Genomic DNA, 25,533 nt, shown 5'->3' with positions numbered 1-25,533 from the left:
GGAAGACACAGAGTAATGACTGTTGGGTACACTTAGGGCCATGGTGCATGCAGACACCACGCTAATCCAGCTGGCATCCAGGAATGACCTCCTGGCAGCTAGTGCCAAGACACTGGGAGACGCATTCCAGGAGCAGCTCTGTTCTATGGGTCCCAGCATCACTGGACCTGATCATCAACACTTGGATCCTCTGCATCCAATCAGGCTTGTTTCCTGAGCCATCTAGGCAGGGAGGCCCGGGCTTGGCCCCTGGACTAGAGGCCTGCTCCTTTGCCTGACTCCCAGTGGCTGGGCCCCTGGCCAGCTCCAGAGGCCCGCAAGGCAGCCTGCACTTCAGGTTTGCTTTTTGCGCTTTCTGTGCAGTCCGTGCTTACTCAATTAAAGAAAAAGACTGTCCAGCTGCTGCAAAATGGATATGTTAGTTTTTAATCCTGGGGCCCCTTCCCTCTCTGCCTTCATCTTCCTGGGTAACGAGGTCACATCCCAATACCCTGACACTTTCATTGCAGCCTCCACCTCTCTCTGGGTCTCCACCTGAAACTGAGGGAATCTTAAAGCGGACTTCTTGGTTCCCATCCCAACCTGCCCCACCACCCTGCAGTGCATCCCCCTTCAGAAGAAATGGCACTGGCACTCACAAAGCCACCCAAACCCCAAACCAGGGTGCCACCTTGGCTTACATGTCGCCTTGCTTGCATGCAGTCCCCCTGTCACATCCAACCCAGCAGCCCCCTTATTAACCCCCCAGGCTCCACCCCCACTGGGCTTCTGCCCTGGCCGCCTCACTGGAGCCTCTTGCCCTCTCCCTCCACCCCTGGCCAGGATGGAGCCCCTTCAGCTTTACAGCAGCCCCTGCCTCCCCAGGGGTCGCAGCCATAGTCACCCTAGAGAGCCTACCCCCGGCTTTGCCCTTCCCGGGCCGCTCCCCTCTCTCAGCAGCTCCTCTGTTCCCTCTGAGGGCCTCCCAGCGGGACCTCGCGGTCTTGATGGTCCCTCGACAGACCCTGCGCCTCGTGCTGGCGGCGCTAGTTAATTCTTCTGTCGCGCGAGGGCGCCCACGGCCCGCGTGGGTTTCTGCAGAGGAGTTGGGGCGCGGAGGGCGCAGATGCGGAGATGCTGGGGGTGGGGGGATGGATGGATCCCAGCGCGGGCCCTTCCTCGGCCCCAGAACGCCTTTAGCCTCCGCAGGACGCGGTCCTCCGAGCGGGTCCAGGGGTCCCACGCAGTCGTGGAAGGATGGCTTCCGGGAAAGCCTCGGGGCAAACACCCCGCAGTCCATCCTTGTCCACCCAGTCCTTCGGGGCCCGCCGCAAGGACTTCCTGATGATCTCCAGCCCCTAGCTCTGCCCTCGGGTTTCCCAAACCCCACCGGGCTGCGCGTGAGAGCGGACGGCGACCTGCGAACAGTCGGGCTGCAGATGCCAGGCTCTGACCCGCTGCCCCTCCCAGCGCCCAGCTCCCTGCGGCGTGGGCGCCGCCCTGGCCAGCGATCTTGCTGGGATGTGGAGCCCGAGGGCCCAATACATCCGGACGCTGCCTGGCCAGTGCCCTGTCCCTACGCGTCTCCACATGCCCCGTGTCAGGACCCCCGTCCTGGGTGGTCCTGCTGCACCAGCTCCCCGAGTGAATCCAGATAAGCCTGTCTTAGCCCTGCTCAGCCCCGGGATACGTCCTCTCTGCCCCCTCCCCGGCCACACTGCTCTCCGCTCAGCCCCCGCCTGGCCTCTCCTCCTCCGAGAGGAGGCCCGGTTCACGCGCCCCCGGGGAGTTGGCCAGTTTCGGAGGTGACCTGAGCAAGCTAGGAGCCTGTCTCCCCATCACTACACTGAGTTGCTGTAGGGGTTCTTTGAGGCCGACAGGTAAAGCACCAGGAAGCACCTGCGGGCGGCCTGGGCTCAGATTTCAGAGGCCGCGAGCCGGTGCGCAGTGCACGCGGTGGAGCGTGAGGCTCAGGGTCTGATTGTCCGCACCCGGCAGGTCGCCCCGCGGCAGGTGGAGGCTCCGCGTGCGAGCCTGGGGACGCCTGAGCCAGGCGGGGGCAAAGAAAAGAAAAGTCGCGACTGCAGACCTTCCTGCAGACCTTCCAGTCCCGCCCCGAGGACCCCCTAAGGAAGGGGTTCCGGAAGGAGGCTCCAGGGTCCCGGGGCTTGCGGCTGAGACCCGCCCAGGCTGCGGAGGAGTGGCTTCCCCCACTGGCTACAGACTGCTAGACTGAGGCCGGCATTGGAGTTGAAAACGGTCGGTTTGGGTCTTTGTGGGGCCATTTGTCGTCTGAGCGTCCCTGAAAGAGGACGAATCCCTCTTGGCCGGGGCCCCACCGGTGCGCCTCCGCGGGCGGCCACCGCGGGGCTAGAGGGTTCCGCCCGTCCACGCCCAGCAACGCGACAGGAAGGTCTAATGCAAACTATGGGGGTGGTGGAGTTGCTGCACTGAGAAACTCTTGGGGTAAAATAGTGCGCCCTAAATGTAGTCGCCGGGGTGATCGGAAGGAAGTGGAGAGGGAGGGGCGAGAGGATGAGGCGGGCAGTAGGTTTCCCACCTGACTCCGCGGGGGCCCTGGCCCGTCGCATTCCTGGCCGGTCGCCCGCCAGCCCCTGCTTCCAGCTAGGCTCATTTTCCTGCTTCCAGCCCTCCCGCAGCTAGGAAGAGAGCCCGCTGATGGGGGAGCGGGTGGGTCCCTTGTTTCTGTTTTTACGTTTCATTATCTTGATTTATAGTTGCATGCTTTTCTGATTATAAAATTAATACATGGCTCTCATAGACAATTTGGAGAATACAGAAATCCATTTCTAAGGTGAAAACCCCTTTAATCCCATTTCCCAGAGGTGCCCCATAGTGTCCAGGCACCTGCAGCCTCTTTCCTCTCCTGCCCCCACCCACGCAGGTAATGCAGCCTTAGTCAATAGGAATTTTAATAATGGCTGTATGGCATCACCGACTCGATGGATGTGAGTTTGAGTGAGGGAGTTGGTGATGGACAGGGAGGCCTGGCGTGCTGCAATTCATGGGTCACAAAGAGTTGGACACGACTGAGCGACTGAACTGAACTGAAGGGATTATATCTCCCTGGTACCCAGCCAGCACGTAGCCCAGGGTCGGCTGGCTGGCGTCAGCCAGGCCGGCCTCCCACCCACGTGATTCCTAGGGTCACTCCCTGCGGGGCGGTGCCACACCCAGATCTAGGCAAATGTTCCTTCCCTGCTTGCCCTCTGCCTCACCCCAGCAGTGGCCGCCTTCTGGGTGTCACGCTCTCCCCTCCTCCTCTCTGCCCTACCTCCCTCAGCAGCCTGGCTGGGCTGCAACTTAGCCTTGGCCCTGACCTCGACCTGGCCTTGGTCCTGACCTTGCCCAGCCTCCATGTTACTAGGTTCTGCTGAGAGCCTCCTGCACTTCATCCCTGCTTCCTGAGAGGGGGACCCCCACCCTCATTTTACAGATAGAAAAGGGCACCTTCGAGGAACTGGCCTAAGACCCTGGAGCTACTTGCCCTGGGAGGGAGAGGTATACCTAGTCCTCCACCCCAGCCCCCCACCCTGAGCCCCCCACTGCTCAGTCACCCTGCGCCTCTGGGTGCCAGCAGCAAGGCTGACCCATGGAGCCCATGCAGCTAGTTCCTTGAGCAAGAAAACATAAGCGGGAGAAGTCAGAACGCAGACTCCGCCCTCCCCCCACCACCACCCTGAGCTGCAGGGGCTTCCCAGTGATGGAGGATGTGAGATCTTTCTGGAGAGGTCCTGCTGGGCCAAGAGGCTGCCACTGGGCTGGCACCTAGAACCAGAGGGGAGGGAGGAGGAGGGAGAGAGGAGGAGGAGGGAGCAGGTGTGCAGAGGGAGCACATGGCCACTTCATGGAAGATGCCCGCAAGGGTGCCAGGGGAGCCCAATGGGCCAGGCACAGCAACACCCACCTTCGGGGTTCAGTGGGAACTGGGGAGCCAGTGAGGTGCTGCAGTGGAGAAAGAGCTGTGTGTGTACTCAGTCATGTCCGACTCCTTGTGACCCCATGGACAGTAGCCCGCCAGGCTCCTCTGTCCGTGGAATTCTACAGGCAAGAAGAATACTGGAGAGGGTTGCTGATTCCTCCTCCAGGGTATCTTCCTGACCCAGGGATCAAACCCTTGTTTCCTGTGACTCCTGCATTGGCGGGTGGATTCTTTACCACTAGTGCACCCTGGGAGGCTCTGGGTGGAAGAGGAGGAGTCTTGAAATGACAAGGAAAGCCAAGAGAGGTTTCCAAGACAGAAATGACCCTTAGGGTCTGCTTCAGCATTGGGTGGTCTCAGGCTCTGTTCCCACCTCTCCTTCCTCCCCAGTGCCTAGCACCTTCCCAAGCAGGCCAGCATGGCATGGGGCTCAGGGTCCCATTTGGGCTTGTCCCTCCTGCTGATGACCTGCCACTTGTGTTACACAGACACCCGGCCCCACACTGAGTCTGATCCAGTGGATTGGACATGCACCCACTGCATTTCCAACAGGCACCCAGGTGCTCCTTCCCCCGCCCCTCGCCCCGGTGTCCTCACTCCCAGAGAACTGCTGGTCTCTAGTGAGTTCTGGGAACCCCAATCCAAAGACTGGCCCTCTGCCCATTTTTAAACCCAGTTGCTTCTTCACAGCATGATGGGCTGTGGCTGTCACACCACAGGTCACATGGCCAGCCAGGCCAAAAATAGGTGCTATATGCTCTTCCCCAGGAAAGTTTGCCCCTTGCCACCCTCCAGACCCACTGCACTTCCTCTGTGACCATGTGGCTCGCAGCCCCACGCTGGGTGACAGCACTGTGATCAGTGTTCTCATTGGTGGGCAAGGGTCTGGCTTCAAGTCCGAGTCCCAGGCCACACACCCAAGCCATTGCCCTTCACCTCTGCACAACCAATGCGACACCTGCCTCTAAAGTGCCACCTGGGGCCAGAGGAAGGGACAGCTCCTGACCAGTTAGGAACACAGCAAGGACAAGGGGTCCACAGGCCAGCAGGGTTTAGGTGGGACCCTTCAGGATGGAATGTGTGGGTGGGCGGGGCGGTGGACTCATAGCCAACCATGCAGGTGCGACAATATAGATGACTACAAGGATGTGGCAGGTAATCGGATGTGGCTGAAGCCTGGGATCCCCGCGGTGGAGAATGGGTTGAAAGTGGGCTTTTACGAACCTTCCCAGGGATCCTGGCAGGGAGCAGGGAGAGAATTCTTCAGATGTTCCCCCGAAATCTCACAAACCCACCATCTCCTGGGGGTGGGCAGGAACCAGTGGTGCCATATTCCCGCACCGCCCCCCGCACCCCAGGAAGGCCTCCGTTGCCACGCTTTCCTCTGCCTCCTCCTTAATACATTCTCTCAGCTCATGGAGCCAGGTTCACCTTTGCACCGCATTTCTGGGAGGGAAGGAGTAGAGAATCTGATTCCTTTTATTACATGAAAAGAAACCAACGCAAAGAAGTTAAATTGTTCTCCCAAGCTCAACATTAGGAAGTAGAAGCAGGAAATTTAATGAGAAATTGCTCTGTAAATCTAGATATAGACCCTCCCCTCAAAAAAAATCTGTAATGTTTTCAAAAGCTCCATGAGTGGGACATCCCTGGTGGTCCAGTGGTTAAGAATCCACTTGCCATTGCAGCGGATGCAAGTTCAAGCCTTGGTCCTCGAAGATTCCACACATGCTGCAGGACAACTAAGTCTGCATGCCACAACTCCTGACCCTGCGTGCTGCAACTCCTGAAGCCCCTGCAACCGAGAGCCCGTGCTCTGCAACAAGAGAAGCCACCTCAAGGAGAAGCCCAAGTACCGCAGTAACAAAGAGGATCCCCCACTTGTGGCAACTAGAGAAAGCCCACGCATAGCAACAAAGACCCAGCACAGCCAAAAATAAATTAACTAACTTAAAAAATAATAATTAATTAATTAATTAAAAAAAAAAAAAGAAGAATCTGCCTGCAAGTGCAGGGGACACGGGTTTGATTCCTGGTCCGGGAAGATCTCCCATACCAAGGGGCAACTAAGCCTGTGCAGCACAGCTACTGAAGCCCATGTGCCTAGAGCTCGGGAGCCGCAATTAAAGAAGCTCACATGCCCTACAGCCCGTGCTCTACAGCAAGAGAAGGCACTGCACTGAGAAGCCCAAGTACAGCAACTAGAGAGTAGCCTCTGCTCGTGGCGACTAGAGAAAAGCCCACACAGCAACAAAGACCCAGCACAGCCAGAAGTTATTTAATTAAGATTTTATTTGGGGTGCCTCCAAAATCACTGCAGATGGTGACTGCAGCCATGAAATTAAAAGACGCTTACTCCTTGGAAGCAAAGTTATGACCAACCTAGATAGCATATTGAAAAGCAGAGACATTACTCTGCCAACAAAGGTCCATCTAGTCAAGGCTATGGTTTTTCCTGTGGTCATGTATGGATGTGAGAGTTGGACTGTGAAGAAAGCTGAGCACCAAAGAATTGATGCTTTTGAACTGTGGTGTTGGAGAAGACTCTTGAGAGTCCCTTGGACTGCAAGGAGATCCAACCAGTCCATTCTGAAGGAGATCAGCCCTGGGATTTCTTTGGAAGGAATGATGCTAAAGCTGAAACTCCAGTACTTTGGCTACCTCATGCGAAGAATTGACTCATTGGAAAAGATGCTGGGAGGGATTGGGGGCAAGAGGAGAAGGGGACGACAAAGGATGAGATGGCTGGATGGCATCACTGACTCGATGGACGTGAGTCTGAGTGAACTCTGGGAGTTGGTGATGGACAGGGAGGCCTGGCTTGCTGCAATTCATGGGGTCGCAAAGAGTCGGACACAATTGAGTAACTGAACTGAACTGAAGTTTCAAAAAAAAAAAAAAAAGCTACATGAGGGCTGGGACCTCGTCTCATTCTTCTCTTTATGATTTAATCTTTACATTTACTGGGCACCTGCTGTGTTCCAGGCCCACTGAAGGACTCTTTCCCATGTCCTCACTTATGCTCACAACCTGGGGCAGAGGGAGATTGTAGGAAACCAAGGCCCAGAGAAAAAACATGGCGAGGGGCCTGAGCTTCCATCACTAATGGCCCAGCTGTTAGACCCCAAGCACAAGGGCTGCCCTAGCCTCGGCCTCCAGGCCCGCAGCTGGGCCCCCAGGACAGGAGGAGCCCAAACAACGAATGTGGGAACTGAGCTGCTCCATCCAGGATGGAAGACACAAAACCTGCTTAGATGGAGGCAACCCAGACTTTCCATGGGCATGCATCCACAAAGATGTTCTCAAATGAAAACACAAACTGAACAGGAAACGGCGATGTGACAAGTCCCAGGATGGAGAGGAATGACCCAGGGGACTGGGTTAGGATTTGATGCCCTCCCCCGACCCGTGGGTGCCCCACAGATCAGCCCGGCCTTTGTGCTGAGGGGAGCGGTGTGGGAAAGCACTGTGCCCTTCCTGTTCTGGTAGAGGAGGTGATAGTGCCTCACACCCCCGCCCACCCCTCGCCTCTGGCTGGAGCTGTTATCACAGTTTTATTTTTAACCTGGCTCAGGGCTTCCCTTCTTCTGACTGTGTAAATGTGCACTGCTGAGCCAAGTGCACTCATGATAATTGCATTTTCATCTTGGCACAGCTTTCTGGTTTTCCCTCAAGTTGATAGTTGCTTACGTTTCTGCTGGCTCAGTCTCCTCTGAACTTGGAGCCAAGTCTTCCTCTGTCCACCAGGGACTCTTCTCAGTGTGACCTTCCACACCGTCAAACCTGTCAGTTCATCTCTGTGCTTTGAGGAGGGTCCAGCAACCCCTGCCCAGGCCAGCCCCCACCCCAGCCTCCCTGGGGTGCTCAGACACCCTCCTTTCAGGCATGCCAGGGAAAGAGAGAGTCACCTCTTCAACTTCCTCCCATGAACAGAGAAAGCTACAAGGAGGAAGGCAAGGAGAAAGGGCCCTCTGTTTAGATATGGGAAGTAGGGCCTGCGGTGCTGTGGCCAGTGTTCAAGTCCCCGCCTCTCAGACCTCTTCTCCTTTCTAGGTTCACTTGGCTATCCTACCGCACACACATGGCCTGGATTAGGCTGGGCATCTCCATCACTCTGGCTGGGTGACGTCTGCCTGTTGGTGTGGATTTGTGGGGATTCAAAGGAGCAGGAATTGTTTAGAGCACCTGCATGGCCAGTTCTATTTCCTGCTCTGCTCCCCCAACCCCCAGTGGCGTGTGCCTGCTCCACCCGCCCCTCCACAGCTGCCTCTGCCAGTGCCTCCCACCCCCGCCTCCCCACAAAAGAGCAGCAGCTGAGTCAACACTCAGTAGGAAGTTACTGGTGGGAAGAAATTAAAAAAGAAAAAAAGCAAAGATGGGGGGAAGGGTTGGAGAAGACGATTTGGAGTGGAGGAGGAGGTGGGGGAACTTGCAGGCCAGTTGGGAGGGGGTTGGCAGAGGGAGGCAAGATGGTGGCCCTGCCTGCCAGGAGCTGGGGACCAGGGAGGGCTGGGGAAGAGCTGCCGGCAGCCTCACTGTTCACTTAAATGCCCACTCGTCACATGGGGCGAGTTCTCAAGGGACTATATTCTGCCTTCTGGGTGCTGGGTGCAGGCTCTTTCTTTCTCCAGGTCTCATGCCTCCTCGTCCACCCCACGGGCACAGCCTCATGGGCTGCAGTGTCTGACGCCAGCTGCCCCGCCACGGGAACCTCTGCACAGTGAGCCAGGAGCCCTTCTCATGGTGCTCCATCATTGAATATTTCTTAACCTGCACACTGTCTCAAAGGAGCCCGCTTCTCGTGCTCTCGGGGAGTGTGTTGTGGGGACGTGAGTGGGTGGGAAGGAGGCTGGGGCACCCAGGCTGATGTTCAGGACCTCAAGGGGAAGGCATCTCTCCCTTCTTTCTATACTCACCTGGCTGCCTCCTGCCCGCCCACCTCCAGGCCTGGAACACTGGGGGTCCCCTCATCCTGCTTTATGTCACCATGACGTGCTTGCCTTCTCACAGGCCCTGATGTTCTGAGCGCACGGCCATGCACCTTCTGTGCTTAGAGTCCGGCCCCAGCCCTGGAGTCCTCAATGAGCACCTGATAAAATAAAGTCAACTATCTGGAAGGTGAAGGCGAAAATGCCTGCAGATGGGCTTTCTTAGCTGACCTAGGGGAGAAGATTATTCTCAGACTCCTGCTGCAGAAGCTTACTTGTCCGTGGCTTCGGTTTTCCTTGCGGTGCAAAGCCCTGTCCCTCTTGGTTGCTCCCCACCAAAGCCAGTGATGTCCTCTGCTCCACGTTGTCAGAGCTCCCTGTCTGCCTTCTTGCTGCCAGCCGTTCAACCACTTCAATCCCCTGGCACGGATGTGCCCAGGGTTTGCTAAGGCCACATCCCTGGAAGATGGGATTTCATGACACTTCATACGAATGCTGCTGCATGAAGACACAGACCCTCCAGTCACCCTGTGGGCGTCAGGCTGGGGTGCTACACACCAAACCGGGTGCGTGTTATACACCTAGACACAGGATGCTGCACCCCATTTCCTCTTTGTCTTTCAGATCCTTCCCTGTGATGGTTGGAGAGCGGTTCTCACTGCAGTTTTGATGTTAACCTCCCCTGCGCACACTGAGTCTCTATCTGGCCTTATGTGTTTCCTCCTGGCTTTCTTCACTTGGCACGATGCTTGTGAATCATTCATGCCATTGGGTCTCTAATGGATACGTTTACTGCTATGAATTTCCCTCTACACGTTGCTTTAGCTGCATCCTACAAACACAATATGTTGTGCCTCGTTTCATTCCATCCGAAATGTTTTCTAATTTCCCTTGAGGCTTCTGTTGATCCATGGATTATTTAGAAGTGCATCATTTCTTCCGAGAGTGCCCTGTGTCTTTCTGTTGCTTGCTTTCTGGTTCAATTCCAATTAGCAATGCCATACAGCTGGAGAACATACCCCACATGATTCCAGTTCTCTTAAATGTGTTCTGCTTTGCTCCGTGGCCCTGGACACAGCCTTCCTTGGTGGCCGTGTTGTGGACATCTCCTACTGCTCTGGATGAAATGTCCTTTGGGTCCTGATGGTCAGTGGTGTTTTTTAGGTCTTCTGCGTACTTGCTGATCTTGTGTCTACTTTTTAAAAAAATTGATTACTGGGAGAGGAGTAATGAAGCCTCCTCTTATAATCATCTATTTCTCCTTTTATTTCTTTCAAATTTTGCTTCCTGTATTAATATTTTGACATTCTGTCATTAGATGTACACACATTTTACAACTGTTGTAGTGTCTTGTTTAATAGACCCTTTCGTCAAGTCAGGACCCGCCATGCACCTGGTAATGTGGATTGATGTGAAGTGTACTTTGCTTGACATTCACACAGTCATTCTAATTTTCTTTTTATTAGTGCATGGTATATCTTCCCCATCCATCTTCTATTAACCTACCTATACTATCATATTTAAAGTGTGTTTCTCTATTAAATTTAGAATGGATAAAAAATAAGGTCCTAATGTATAGCACAGGGAACTATATGCAATATCCTATGATAAATCATAATGGTAAAGAATATATTAAAAAGAATATATGTGTGTATAACCGAGTCACTTTGCTGTACAGCAGACATTGGCACAACACTGTAAATCAACTATATACTTCAATAAAAAAAATTAATAAAGTGTGTTTCTTACAGGCAGCATATAGTTGGGCCACATTTTTAGAAACTCCATGTGCCAGTATCTGTCTTGCAACTGGTGTATTTAGACCGTTTACATGATGTAATTATTAACATCATTGGATTTAGGTGTTGTTCAAATCTTCATTTTCTGTTTGCTCTTTGGTTTTCACTTTTCTGTTCAACTTTGCTGCATTCCTTTATTGTATCAGGGTTTTGAGTATTACATTCTAATTTATTAGTTGGCTTTTAACTACATCTTTTTATATAGGTTTTTCAGCAGTTGCTCCGGGGATTACAATATATATACTAAACACCTCATTGTCTACTTGAAGTGGCCACTCTACCATTTCAAGTGAAATGAAATGTAATGTTAAAACTGTGTTCCTCACTGGTCTCCTTTTATGATGTAGTTGTGTCTATTTTTCATCTGCGTGCACACTCAGTCACTAATCAAGTCACAAGTCTTTGTGACCCCATGGACTGTAGCCCACCAGGCTCCTGTCCATGGAGTTCTCCAGGCAAGAATACTGGAGTAAGTTGCCATTTCCTTCTCCAGAGGGGATCTTCCCAACCCAGAGACTGAACCTGCGTCTCCTGCATTGCAGGCAGATTCTTTACCTCTGCACTTCCAGGGAAGTCCATTTTAACATCCATGTACATTGAAAACCCCACCAGACAATGTCATCATTATTACCATCAACATATTGTAAAGACATGAAGAGGGGAAATAGATTCAAGGGATTATATCTGATAGAGTGCCTGAAGAACTGTGGAAGGAAGTTCATAACATTGTACAGGAGGCAATGATCAAAACCATTCCCAAGATGAAGAAATGCAAAAAGGCAAAGTGGTTGTCTGAGGAGGCCTTACAAATAGCTGAGAAAAGAAGAGAAGTGAAAGGCAAAGGAGAAAAGGAAAGATACCCATCTGAATGCAGAGTTCCAAAGGCTAGCAAGGAAAGATAAGAAAGCCATCCTCAGTTATCAATGCAAGGAAACAGGAAAACAACAGAATGGGAAAGACTAGAGATCTCTTGAAGAAAATTAGAGATACCAAGGGAACATTTCATGCAAAGATGGGCTCAATAAAGGACAGAAACAGTATGGACCTAACAGAAGCAGAAGATATTAAGAAGAGGTGGCAAGAATACACAGAAGAACTATGCAAAAAAGCTCTTCATGACACAGATAACCACAACGGTATGATCACTCACCTGGAGCCAGACATCCTGGAGTGTGAAGTCAAGTGGGCCTTAGGAAGCATCACTACAAACAAAGCTAGTGGAGGTGATGGAAAGCCAGCTGAGCTATTTTAAATCCTAAAAGATGATGCTGTGAAAGTGCTACACTCAATATGCCAGCAAATTTGGAAAACTCAGCAGTGGCCACAGGACTAGAAAAGGTCAGTTTCATTCCAATCCAAAGAAAGGCAATGCCAAAGAATGATCAAACTACAGCACAACTGCATTCATCTCACACACTAGCAAAGTAATGCTCAAAATTCTCCAAGCTAGGCTTCAACAGTATGTGAACCGAGAACTTCCAGATGTTCAAGCTGGATTTTAAAAAGGCAGAGGAACCAGAGATCAAATTGCCAATATCCGTTGGATCATAGAAAACCAGTCCATTCTAAAGGAGATGAGTCCTGGGTGTTCATTGGAAGGACTGATGCTGAAGCTGAAGTTCCTTGGCCATTTGATGTGAAGAAATGACTCACTGGAAAAGACCCTGATGCTGGAAAAGATTGAGGGCCAGAGGGAAGGGGATGACAGAGGATGAGATGGTTGGATGGCAGCACCAACTCAATGGACATGAGTTTGAGGAAGCTCTGGGAGTTGGTGATGGACAGGGAAGCCTGGCATGCTGCTTCCCATGGGGTCGCAGAATCGGACGTGACTGAGTGACTGAACTGAACTGAAGAGGGGAAATACCGTACATGTTTACCAGCTATTTACTGGGTCTGTTGTTTTTTCCTTCATTTCTAGGTTTCCCAGTTTTCCTCTGATATCATTTCCTCCTGAAATCTTAAGGTTTCTCTTAGAGCTTGTCTGCTGAGCGCTAGTTTCCCTACTTTTATCAGAGGATGTGTTTGTTTCCCCTTCGCCGGTGGGAACAGAATTCAGAGCTGAGGGAAAGGACTTCTTTCCTTTCAGAGATTTGTACAGGTTGTTCCATTGTCTTCTGGCATCCATGGACTCTGGCGGGAAATCTGCTGTTATTCCAGTGATTGCTTCTCTACATGTGATGCGTCATTTCACTCTGGCTGCTTTCGGGACATTTTTCTCTGTCTTTGGTTTTCAGCAGTCTGAGTAGGGTGTGTGTAGGCTTGATTTTCTTCAGCTTTATCCTGTTAGGGGTTTGCTAAGTTTCTTTAATCTGTAAATGTATATTTTTTTGGAGAAGGCAATGGCACCCCACTCCAGTACTCTTGCCTGGAAAATCCCATGGGCGGAGGAGCCTGGTAGGCTGCAGTCCATGGGGTCGCTAAGAGTCGGACACGACTGAGTGACTTCACTTTCACTTTTCACTTTCATGCATTGGAGAAGGAAATGGCAACCCACTCAAGTGCTCTTGCCTGGAGAATCCCAGGGACGGGGGAGCCTGGTGGGCTGCCGTCTATGGGGTTGCGCAGAGTCGGACACGACTGAAGTGACTTAGCAGCAGCAGTAGCAGTAGTATATTTTTTCATCAAATTTGGGGCATTTTTCAGCCATTATTTTTTCAAATACTTTTTCTGGGCCAGCCCTTTACTCCTCTCACCCTGGGGCTTCAGTGACACAAGTGTTAGGTCTCTTGATATTATTCCACAGGTCCCCAGGCTCTCTTCATTTGTTGTCAATCTTTTCTTCTCTCTGTCATTAATATTGGATAATTTCTACTGGTCCCCAAGTTCACTCACTCTGCTGTCTTCACTACCCTCCTAATAAGCCCACTCAATGAATTGTTTAAAATCTATAATCATATTTTTAACACCATTTGTTTCTTTTATATTGCTGCTGAAGTTTTTATATTTCTGCATTTGTTTCAAGATGTGTTTTTTACATAATAGAGCATATTTTAAGTTATTGATTTAAATGCTTTACGTGATAATTTCAACATTTGGATCATCTCAGAGTTGGCACCTAGTATTTTTTTTTTTCCTCTTACAATTTGGTCAGATTGTCTTTGTTGTTATTGTTGTTTGGGAACTTTTGGATTATGTTTTAAACATTTTGGACATTGTTTAATGATCCTCTCAAAATCTTCTCCAGTGTTCTCCAACATTGCTCTTCCCTGAACCCTGCCCCCGCCCCACCCATCAGCCTGGTTGGGTTAGACCACAAGTTCAGATCTGCCTCCTGTGGGATGTGGTTCCAATGTGAGTTTACTTTTCAGACTCTCTGCAGTGCTGTTTGAATCCACTTCTCATCTGCACCCCCTGGTCCAGTTTTCAACCTTGACAGTGGTCTGTCTACACCATGATTCAACTCTCAAAGGCTTTGACTTGCTCTTTTGGGTCATTTCCATACATTCCCAGCCCAGAGTTGAGTCTGGAACTTCATGTGAAGCTTTATGTGTTCTCCTTCTTGATCTTCTTATTAATTTCTCCCAAGCTGTCCAGCTTCCTGAGGCTTCCTTTCCTGTCCTCTGGCTACAAAGCAAGAGCGTCAGCCTCCTGCACTGGTGTGCCTCCTGCTTTCTCTGACTGGGTCGCCTGTGGGTCAAAGTGACCAGAGCTTCCGCTGCTGTAGCTGCTGCTGCCACTACCACCGTGCTGGGACTGCAGCATTGGGACAGGAATCTGCCTCTAGGGCAAGACTAGGAGAATGAAACAGGGCACCTCTTTCACTCTGTCTGTCTTTCAAGGCATTGCTCCTCCCAGTCCACTGACCAGAAAGGAAGGGTTCTCTTGGCCATGCTTCCTGTCTCTCCTGGGGTTCAAGCTACCTTGAATCTCACCCGTGGGTGTAGGAGACATCTGCAATGAAAGCAGACTTTCATCAGGTTTTGATTTCTTCCCCTAGTCTGTCTGGAAAGTTGCTCCATTTTATTCTGTGTAATATTTTCAGCTGTGGTCACTGTAGAGATGGAGTGGGGTGGGCTTACTCTGTCTCAGCTGGGACTGGAAGCTACTGGCCCTTTTTTTCTTATTCTTAATCTAAATTCATTTTTTACAGCTGCATTAAGACAGAGCTTGCAAGCCAATACCACTCATATTAAGTGTACGATTTAATGATGATGAATTTTAGCCGGATTTTTAAATTTATTCGGTCACCACCACAGTCCATTTTTAAAGTATTTCCCTTACCCCCAAAAGATCTCCATGCCCATTTGCAGTCACTCCCTGTTAATTCCTTTTAAAAAAAAAAAAAAGAAAAATTATTTGGAAACTTCCCTGGTGGTCCAGTAGTTAAGATTCCATTTTTCAATGCAGGAGGGTGAGGATTCAATCCTGGTTGGGGAACAAAGGTCCCAGTATGGCCAAAACTATAAAAATAATAAATAAAATTTTTGTTTTAAAAATGCTCATTAAAAAAGAAAATAAATTATTTTGAACTATAGAAAAGTGTGGAGATCAGCATAAACAACACCCATATACCCACCATCCAACTTTATCAAATCTTAATATTTTGCTTTACTTTGCCCAGAAGTTTTCTTCTTCATAAAACTTTAAAACACAAAACTAAAGCCCTCTGCATCCATCTCCCAGGACCACTGCCTTCTCACCTGCAGAGGTAGCCGCTGCCCTGGATGTGGGTTCCTGAGTGTGTGGGTGCTTTTCCTGGGATCATATCAAATGTGCATGGTGTAGTAGGAAGCCTTCTTCTGCAGTTTGTTTTTAAATATAACCTCAGTGTTATGGTGTTGGGCATCTCGTTTGGACACAGACAGCTCCAGATCCATACTTTAATTGCTTCCTCTTGTGCATGAAAGGCCACCAGTTATCTTTTTATTCCATTTTGGGTTTGGCTCCAGTTTGGGAGTGCTGGGTTTTTCTTTACTGCTATTCTTCGCTTCGGGCTTCCCTAGTGGCTCAGACAGTAGAGAATCTGCCTGCAGGGCAAGAGACCAGGTCTCCATCTCTGGATCAGGAAGATCCCCTGGAAAAGGGAATGGCTACCCACTCCAGTATTCTTGCCTGGAGAATTCCACGGACAGAGTAGTCTAGGGTCACAAAGTGTCAGACACAACTGAGTAACTAATATACACACACCCTTCTTTGCTTGTCATCTACTTTTATTAGACTGAATTTGGCCTCCTTATGATTTCTGTGCTTTGGAACAAATGGAAATTTCCTTTGTGGCTTAATAAATGATCTGCTTGTTACTTCCCTCCCTTTTTAACTTTACTGCATACAAGTTAAAAATAAAGGGTTGTGCGCGTGTGCTAAGTTGCTTCAGTCATGTCCAACTCTTTGCAACAGTAGCCCACCACACTCCTCTGTCCGTGGGATTCTCCAGCAGTAATACTGGAGTGAGTTGCCATGCCTGCCTCTGGGGATTATATTCCTCAAGTTCTCCGTAGACCTAATTTTCTTTGGGATCTATTCATTTCTGAGAGAGGCATATTAAGATGTTTGCTATGTTTGTGGTTGTATCTGTTCACTTATGTATTTGTCAGTTTTTATTTTTCATGTATTGTGATTTTGTTTAGTATATATTTAGGATGGCTGAACTTTCTTTGTGGATTGGAACTTTCATTATGTACATCTTTATTCATTTAATGTGTTTTTTTTGCATTTAATTCTATCTTTTAATATTATCTCTATATTTATCTTTAGTATTTTGTTATGTGATATGTATGTTTTCCAATTCTTTATTTTCAGCCTTCAATGTCACTTTTAACAATTTAATAGGTAACATTTTTTCCTTCTAATTATGGTAAAATACATAACATCAATTTAGCCATCTTTACCATTTTTAAGTGTAAAGTTCACTATTATTAAGTATATTCACATTGTCATGCAACTAAACTCTGGAACTTTTTCATTTTGCAAAACTGAACCTCTACCCCCATTAGACAACTTTATGCTTCTTTTTAGAATCAAAAATTTTTACTACAGAAAATTTTACACATATACAAATAGACCAGACAGTTTAATGAACCCATGTGTCCTCAGCATCTGCTTCAACAACAATCAATTCCCGGCTAATCTTGTCTTATACATCTCTGCCCACTATCTCCCTGGTGGGCTTTCCTGGTGGCCCAGAGGTTAAAGCATCTGCCTCCAATGCAGGAGACCGGGGCTCGATCCCTGGGTCGGGAAGACCCCCTGGAGAAGGAAATGGCTACCCACTCCAGTATTCTTGCCTGGAGAATCCCATGGACAGAGAAGCCTGATAGGCTACAGTCCACGGGGTCACAAAGAGTCAGACACAACTGAGCAACTTCACTTTCACTTTCCACTCTCTCCCACCTACCCCACCCCTGATTGTTTGGAAGCAAACCCGAAACATCCTGTGCAAATATCTTAACTTGGGACTCTAAAAGGTGATGATTCTTTAAGATAATCACGGAACCTTTAACACGCCTAAAGCTGTTGACAGGAGTTTGTGAATGTCCTGCGGTCCAGGCGTGGTAAGCGGCTCCTGTCTCTCCAGTCTCCTGTCTTGGGGTTCCCACACCTACTCTTCTCTCATGCAACCTGCTCTTGGTCCTGGGGGCTTCTCTCCAGCCTCGATGGTGCTCACTCATCCCTGCCACGCCCACTAGCCCAGCCCTCTGTCCTCCTTGTTCCCAAGCAAAGGGATAAAGTGTTGATGAGATTGGGGTTCAAGAGTAAACATTGTTACTTTTATTTTATTTCAGTTCAGTTAAGTTCTGTCGCTCAGTTGTGTCCAACTCTTTGTGACCCTATGGACTGCAGCACGCCAGGCCTCCCTGTCCATCACCAACTCCCGGAGTTTACCCAAACTCATGTCCATTGAGTCAGTGATGCCATCCAACTATCTCATCCTCTGTCGTCCCCTTCTCCTCCTGTCTTCAATCTTTCCCAGCATCAGGGTCTTTTCCAATGAGTCAGTTCTTGGCATCAGGTGGCCAAAGTATTGGAGTTTCAGCTTCAACATCAATTATTTTATTTACTTTATGATTATCTTAATGTCTGTTGCTACATGTGCCAAGGCCTAGGGCAGCAGGTGACACGTCTGTGAGTGGCAGGGGTGTCTCTGTGACTGGCATGCCTCTGTGGGGTCACTGCCAGGGACAGTCACTGCTGCATCTCAATCTCTGCTTCCTTTTTTGTCGTATTTTCTGAAATAGTTCCATAAAGAGGAAGTTCCATTTATAGAAGACATCTAATTGGAACTTGTTCTTTTTTTCAAAAAAAGTCACCAAGACTTTATTTGAAGAGGGAGAGATTGGCGTGTTCACAGGTGCTGCAACCCTGGAACTCTGGGTTCTCTGGAATTTTTGAAACCATTCCTGAAGTCTTACTGTGTGCTTTTAGTTGACAATCCTTTCTTGTTGTTCTATTGCTCCTGCCTTAAAAAATTTTTTTTCTCATATTTCCTTCTTCTTCAGCTGTGTACTTCCTATTTCTGTTCTTTTTAAAAAATATTTACTTACTTATTTTATTGACTTTTGGCCACCCTGGGTCTTTGTTGCTGCTCATGGGCTTTCTCTGGTGGTGGCGTGCAGGCTTCCCACTGCAGTGGGTCCTCTTGTTGTGGAGCACAGGCTCCAGGGTGCACAGGCTCCGTAGTTGTGGCGCTCAGGCTTAATTGCTCCACAGCATATGGGATCTTAGTTCCCCAAGCAGGAATCGAACCCATGTCCCCTGCATTGGCAGGCAGGTTATTAAGCATTGGACCACCAGGGAAGACCTACCTATTTCTCTTCTTTAGAAGAGTTTTAATAGTTACCACATGTAAAATTAAATGTTTCCTATCTGAGCACCAAAAAATCGATGCTTTCAAATTGTGATGCTGGAGAAGAGTCTTGAAAGTCCCTTGGACAGCAAGGAGATCAAACCAGTCAATCCTAAAGGAAATCAACTCTGGATATTCATTGGAAGGACTGATGTTGAAGCTGAAGCTCCAGTACTTTGGCCACCTGATGTGAAGAGCTGACGCATTGGAAAAGACCCTGATGCTGGGAAAGACTGGGGGCAGGAGAAGTGGGTGACGGAGGATGAGACGGTTGGATGGCATCACTGACTCAATAGATGTGAGTTTGAGCAAACTCCAGGAGATGGTGAAGGACAGGGAAGCCTGTTGTGCTACAGTCCGTGGGGTCGCAAAGAGTCGGACATGACTTATCAACTGAACAACAAGTCACCATGTATTATTAAAATTAAATATTAAATTAAAATATTAAAATTTAATTTAACTATTAAATGTTTCCTATCATTAGTTTAAAATCAACAGTTACTTAGGCTTAACAATTTTTACTTATTTCTTTGGTTACTGTTGCCCCCACACCCATCCTTGGATTCCTCTTGGATTTCTTCATCTATCTGTCTTTGAGATTGCATCTTCCAAACAGAGTTAAGGGTAGTTTATGTATGTGAGACTGGGTTCATCTGAAGACTCTGCTTTCTGTTTCTTTGAGGATGTAATCAGTCTGTGTCTCCTCTTCTCCTCTCTTCCTCCTCATCCTCATCCTCCCCTTCCTCCTGTGTGCTGCCTCTGTCTCTCTGTCTCTCTCTATCTCTGTCTCTCAGTCTCTGTCTCTCTCCATCTCTGTCTCTCTGAATTTGTACTGTTTTCTGTCATTAATGTTCTGTGATAACATCATACGTTACCCAGTTTGGGGACCTTTTTCCTTCCTCCCAAGCCAAGCAGCAGCCCCTTCATCTGGATTCTCTCTCTCTCTCTCTTAGATCTGGAGCTTTTCCCCTGTTGGTTGAGTCTCTCCCCTCTTGTTCTCTCTTGGAGCTCCTCTGCCCTCTGCCCTGTTCCTTTGTCCCCCCAGTTGATCCCACAGCCTGCTCACTGATTTGCTCTCCACCTTCTCGTTCTGCCCTTCGGGCCCTATGATGCTTTTCCATTTCTGTGATACAAGTTTGGAACCTCTGTGCCTGTCTGCTTCTTCTTTGATGGGTGTGCTCGGTCTGCAGGCTGTCCCTTCCAGGGGTGCAAATTCCTGGGCACTGCCCTCCAGGTTTCCCCATCCCCTGAGGGCACAGGCGGTGCTGCCAGGGGCCCTGCTCCTGCTCCATCCGCTCCCACCCTGTTCTGCTTCCCGCCCTGAGCATGTGTAATGGATGGTGTGTCTGTGTGCATGTTGTTCCTCTGACAGCCCCCAGGCTGGAGCTGTGTAGGCAGAGGGGCCGGGGCTGGATGACGGGCCCCATGTGGTGCAATCAAGCACATGTAACTACTTCCTCCAAGTTGCTGACTTAGAACAGGAAGCACCGCGCCTTCACCCGTGGGGTCTCCAGTGGCCAGTGTCTTCCCAGACCCGCGAAGCACCAGCCTGGTGAAGAGCAGAGCTGAAGCCCCTTCCAGTCCAGCTGGGACACCCCTGCCGAGGTCTCCAGGGCATCCAGGGGTGAGTGGACAGAGGCTCCTCTGTGTCCGGGCTAGCTTCTCTGAAGGGGAACTGCTCAGTCTTGAGGCCCTGGCTGCTGTCTTTCCCGAGGGAAGCAGCTCCGAGGAGCCCAGGCTGCGAGGGCCCTGGTGGCCCTGGTCGTCCACTCCAGGCCCCTTGAGCTGAGACCCCGCAAGGGGAAGCGCTGAGCCCACTGCTGCAGAGCTACTGGCTGCTGGGAGGCATGTAACCAAGGAGATGGGACCAGCATGGCGGAAGGATGCGCTCAGACCTCAGCCTCGGTCCCGCTGTGGGAGTCTCTCAACAAGGCCCAGGCATTTGCTGAGCCCCTGATCTGGGGGCCACGAGGCCCCGCAGAGCCAGAAGGAGGCTGGAGGCAGGCCAGGCCCCTCTCGGGGGTACGGGGTCCGTGCGGCCGGGCTCTGCAAGAGGGTTCCCGGGCCTCCCCCTCCTCCCCCTGCCCCATGCCCTCCTCTTCCTGCCCTGGTCTGTCCCCATCCTCTCTTCATGCTTCCACAGTTGGCCGGGCAGGTCTGTCCTCCAGCGAGCCCCTGTGTGTGTGTGTGTGTGTGTGGTGCCTCTGAGTATGTATGTGTCTGTGTGTGTCTGTGTGTCCATGGTGCATTTTGTGTCTGTGTGTGTTTGTGTCTGTGTGTGTGTCTGTGTGCATGTGGTATCTCTGAGTGTATGTGTCTCTGTGCATATGTGTGTGTCCACAGTGCTTTGTGTGTGCCTGTCTGTGTGTGTATCCAGGTGCATTGTGTGTGTGTCTGTGTGTGTTTGTGTCTCTGTGTGTGTCTGTGTCTGTCTATGTGTGTGTGTCCGTGGTGCATTGTGTGTGTGTGTCTGTGTATGTTTGTATCTCTGTGTGTTTATATCTGTGTGTCTATGTGTGTATGTATGTCCACCATGCATTGTGTGTTTGTGTCTGGGTGTCCATGGTGCATTGCGTGTCTATGTGTTTGTCCATGGTACATTGTGTGTGTGTGTGTCTGTGTATGTTTGTATCTGTGTGTGTGTGTTTGTGTCTGTGTCTTTGTGTGTCTGTGTCTGTGTGACTGTGTGTCTGGGTGTCCATGGTACATTGTGTGTGTGTGTGTGTGTCTGTGTGTCTGTGTGTGTTTGTGTCCATGGTGCGTTGTGTTGAAGGCAGGTCTGCTTCTTCTCTCAGGGTCCAGAGGCTCATGAGTTCTGGTCTAATGATGTGAAAATGCGGGGAGACAGTTAAAGCTTTAGGCGGTCATTGGGTGTGTGACCTAAATCTCCCGCAACCAGGCCCTTGGAGGCCTGTCCCCCTGGGAGTAGGGGGACAAGGGTCCAAGGACCCAGATGAGTTCAGGGAGAGGGGACTCTTGGCTGCCCTGGGATTTGTCCCGACGGGAGTAAATTGAGATATTTCCTGGGGGCTCGGCTGGCCAGGCAGCCAGACTCAGCCCCGCCGGCCTTGGGTTTCTCAGCTGAAATCCGCATGGACGTGCCTGCCCACAGCTGTCAGCTTGGACCAAGCCAGTGCAGCCCTGGGGCAGATCACAGTCAGCTCCTGGAGGTTTCTGAGGGGAGATACCCCAGGTAGTCGGGGGCCCCTCAGAAGCTCAGCAGAGGGGGTGCCGCTGTCCAGGGGATGGGAGAGGCCCGCCCACACACTGGCCGAATGGGTGGGGCCAGGCTGGCTGCTCAGCCTCCGTCTGTGAAATGGGCTAGTAGTTTGCACTCCAGCTGATGGTCTAATCGACTTGTGATTCAAAAACCACTTCCCTGGGAGGTGGCGATGTGGGCCTGTGGGCAAGGCTGGCCTTGTGTCCATAGGGCCCCACAAGTTCAGCTCAGGCCACGCCTGGCTGGTTACTGGACTGTGGAGAGTTCTTCACCCCGTGGGTGGGGCAGCGTGGAGCCCGAGGCGGCCCCATGTGACTCTGGCCCCCTGGTCTGGAAGGCATGTGGGGGTGGGGCCCGGTAGCCTGCACACCTGTCACTGTGCGTGTGTCCCTCAGTCCCTCTGGAGCCGACATCACGGGGGCAGCTACCAGGCGCTAGTGACTAAGCCCCTGGGGGTGGTGGGGCCAGCTGAGAATGCCAGTTCTGGGAACAGTGAAGTCCCAGTGACACCGCAGGTAGGCGGGGCTGCGATGCTAATGTGGCCCCTGTCCATTTCCCTTTTCCCCAAACAAGACCTAAAATGGGCTGTGGGTTCTGTCGTCATCTCACCCAATCCCACCTGAGCCAGGAGCTGAGGTCTGAAGGAGGCGCCTCCCAAACCCCCTGCACCTACTGAGCAAGTGGCCGACAGGGTGGGGGGCCAAGCCCCATGGGCCCTGGGATGCCAAGACCCACCTGTCCCAGCCGTGCTGCCACCTGTCACCCCCCTGGCCTCTGGGGCCTGTCCCTGGACATGGGGTCATGGTCAGGCTGATGAAGTCCATGTCCAGCTACCGCAGTGGGCAGGGAAGCTGGGCTGTTCAGAAAGAGCCATGTCCCCCGCCTTCCCCTCCCCCACCTCCCCTACCTTCCCCCACTCACCCCCTGACCCTGGGCAGGCCAGACCATGCAGAGGGCAGCCCTAGGGCAGGCCTGGGGTTTCCAGTCGCTCCCACCACTGGTGAGTGGGCATCTTGGTGATGCAGCAGGTGCAGTTAAGTCCCCAAGCTGCCAATCTGTGACCCGGGCAGGCCTTCCTGCTTATTCCAGGGTCCCCCCCAATAGCTAGGGGTGTCCAAGCTGCTCACCATCCCAGCAGTTGAGCAGCAGGGCTAGGGGTGCCAGGGAGCCAGCAGATTCAAGCTTCCATGTGAGCCCTGGCACGATCCCTGTTTAGCATGGCACCCCATGAGGCCAGGCCTGCAGCTGTGCACATGGACTCGGGGCTGGGGTGCCACCACCGCAGGGCTCTGCTGGGGGCAGAGAGATGTGGGAGCCAGGCACCCTTGCCGCTTCTGAAACACACAGAGCAGGAAGGCACAGCTGTGCCCACCTACCTGGAGGTGCTGTCAAAAAATGCCAGCAGCTTTCCCTGAACCTGACGTGCTTCTCCTGGGAGCTATGAAGTGTGGGCTCCCCAGAGAGACAGAGCCAACAGGACATGTGCACGTGTGTGTGTGTGTGTGTGTGTGTGTAAACATGTGCACGTGTTTGCATGTGTTTGTACAGAGAGGTTGGTTTGGTGGAGCTGACCTGTGAAACTATGGAGGCTGGCAGACCGCAAGTCTGCAGGACAGGCTGGAGAACCTGCAGAGAACTGATGCTACAGCTGGAGTTCCAGGCTGTCCAGAGGCAGAGGTCTCTCCTCCTGGGGGACACCATCTTTCCTTTAAGGCCTTCAACTGATTGGATGAGGCCCAACCACAGCATTGAGGGCATTCTGCTTTACCCAGAGTCCACTGATTCAATGTTGACTCTGTCTAAGAGACATCTTTGCAGCACATTCAGGGAAGAGTTTGAGCAGACATCTGGGTCCCTTGGGCCTGTGTACTTGGCACATGAGACTCACGCTCACAGCACCCCTGGCTCTCTGTGACCGGGAGGAAACCGAGGTCCAGAAGGGGAAGTCACTGTGACCTGTCCACAGTCACTTGGCACTGGGCATAGACTTAAGCATATCAACCCTGGGGTCAGGTTGATGGGGGCCCCAGTCCTGGCCTCTGTCCTGGCTGTGGGGCTTAGGGACCCTCAGAGCCACCATCCCTACCCCTGGGAGAATTGGAGCAGGTCTGGCCCCCCACCCCTAGGAATGGGAGCAGGTCTGGTTCCCCACCCCTGGGAATGGGGAGCAGGTCTGGTCCCCTACCCCTGGGGAGCAGGTCTGGTTCCCCCACCTCTGGGAATGGGGAGCAGGTCTGGTCCCCTACCCCTGGGAATAGGGAGCAGGTCTGGCCCCCCACCCCCAGGAATGGGAGAAGGTCTGGTTCCCCTACCTCTGGGAATGGGGAGCAGGTCTGGTCCCCTACCCCTGGGAATGGGGAGCAGGTCTGGTTCCCCCACCTCTGAGAATGGGGAGCAGGTCTGGCCTCCCCACGCCAGGGAGCTGCTGACAAATTGAGGTTGTGGGTGTCAGAGGCAGCCAGGCCCACAGGGAGGCTGCTGTGGGCATCACCCAGCCCTGGTCCTCTGGGACCTGGGGTCCTGAGTGGCTGTCCAGGCAGGGACCACGCCTGCTGCCTGAGGCTCCCCGTGAAGACTGGCCGTGCCTGCCGTGGTCAGGTCGCTGTGGCCAGGCCTTCACAGCCTCCGCCCTCTGCCCAGGGGTCACCACAGAGCCCACAGTGTGGGGTCAGATTCCTGGGTGCTCAGATCTGGCCAGTCTGCAATGCAGAGACCTTCACACCCACGTGGCCTGATTCCACCACTCTGGAAGCTTCCAGGGGAGGGTCGTCCGGGGGAGTTGTGCCCTGGGCTATAGCTAGGAGTAGCTGGAAGTGTTCCCTGGCTGGATGAGGAGTAAGTCAGGGACTGAGGCCAGCTTCCTTGATGGGCGAGACCTCAGCAGGGCCAGGGCTCCTGCCTGAGGGGCCTCCCCAAGCATGGGGCACGCGTCCCGAGGGCGGGGACACACAGAACGGCAGCCCAGCAGGACCAGTGCTTCCACCCATCTGTGGTTTTACTTTGTAAACATGTTTATTCGTGTATGGTTACAAAAGACGAAAAGTAAATGCTTTATAATTAGTTGCAAGTTGGAACCATTCAACAGTGTTCTGGAGGCCCTTGTTGAATATCTAGTGACGAAAATCCACCAATTTATTTTTTTTTAACATTTATTTTTATTTTGCAGTGCCAGTTCTTAGTTGCGGCAAGCAAACTCTTAGTTGTGGCCTGTGGGATCTAGTTCGCTGACCAGGGATTGAACCCAGGCCCCCTGCACTGGGAGCACAGAGTCTTAGCCACTGGACCACCAGGGAAGTCCCCAGTTCATTTTATAAACAGCATGGATGTGGCTGTGTGTTGGCTTTGCAGTGGTGAGAGTTTCAGGGTGATGGGAGTTTGGGGGAGGGACAGGGGTGTGGCACACCACAAGGGCTTGGCAGAAGTCAAAATCCTAGGATCGAGAACAGTGCCAGAGACCAGACAGGTAGCACTTGTTCTGAGAATGAGTGAATGAGTGACCGAGTTGGGAGCCGGCGTCCCAGCAGAGAGTCACTTGCCCTCAGTCTGGGGACTGAGGACTGCCCTCTGTCCTCACTGGGGACAGAAAAACTGACCACTTTGGGAATCCAGAGCTATTTTAAAGCAATGCATCGACTACCACAGAATTGAAATTTTCTTAAATGTATGAATTTTTAAAAAATCAGTTTATATGTTTATTGTAGCAGTTTGAAAAATACAAACGGGGATAATGAGTAAAATTGAAAACACTTACAATGCTGCCATCCAGCAGAAACGGCCTAGTTTGGTTATTGTTCACTTACTTTTTTTTCACACAGCAACATTTTATTGGAAAAATTGAGCTGGACTCACCGTTCACACATTTTCACGCTGTGTAGGTT

The 25,533-nt window shown here is 51.3% G+C and overlaps 1 protein-coding gene across 1 annotated transcript in view; it reads left to right on the top strand.

Moving 5' to 3' along the window:
- The first annotated feature begins 19,928 nt into the window (after window positions 1-19,928).
- Window positions 19,929-25,533, top strand: part of ITGB2 (integrin subunit beta 2) — a 30,700-nt gene continuing 25,095 nt past the window's right edge. Inside the window, exon 1 of the mRNA XM_055569828.1 lies at window positions 19,929-20,059. The gene's annotated coding sequence lies outside the window, so the exon portion shown is untranslated. The remainder of the gene's footprint in view (window positions 20,060-25,533) is intronic.

This window comes from Bubalus kerabau, chromosome 2 (genome assembly GCF_029407905.1).
Source record: "Bubalus kerabau isolate K-KA32 ecotype Philippines breed swamp buffalo chromosome 2, PCC_UOA_SB_1v2, whole genome shotgun sequence".
Classification (NCBI taxonomy): domain Eukaryota; kingdom Metazoa; phylum Chordata; class Mammalia; order Artiodactyla; family Bovidae; genus Bubalus; species Bubalus kerabau.
Note: the sequence above shows the minus strand (reverse complement) of the source record. Positions and strands in the feature narration are given on the sequence as shown.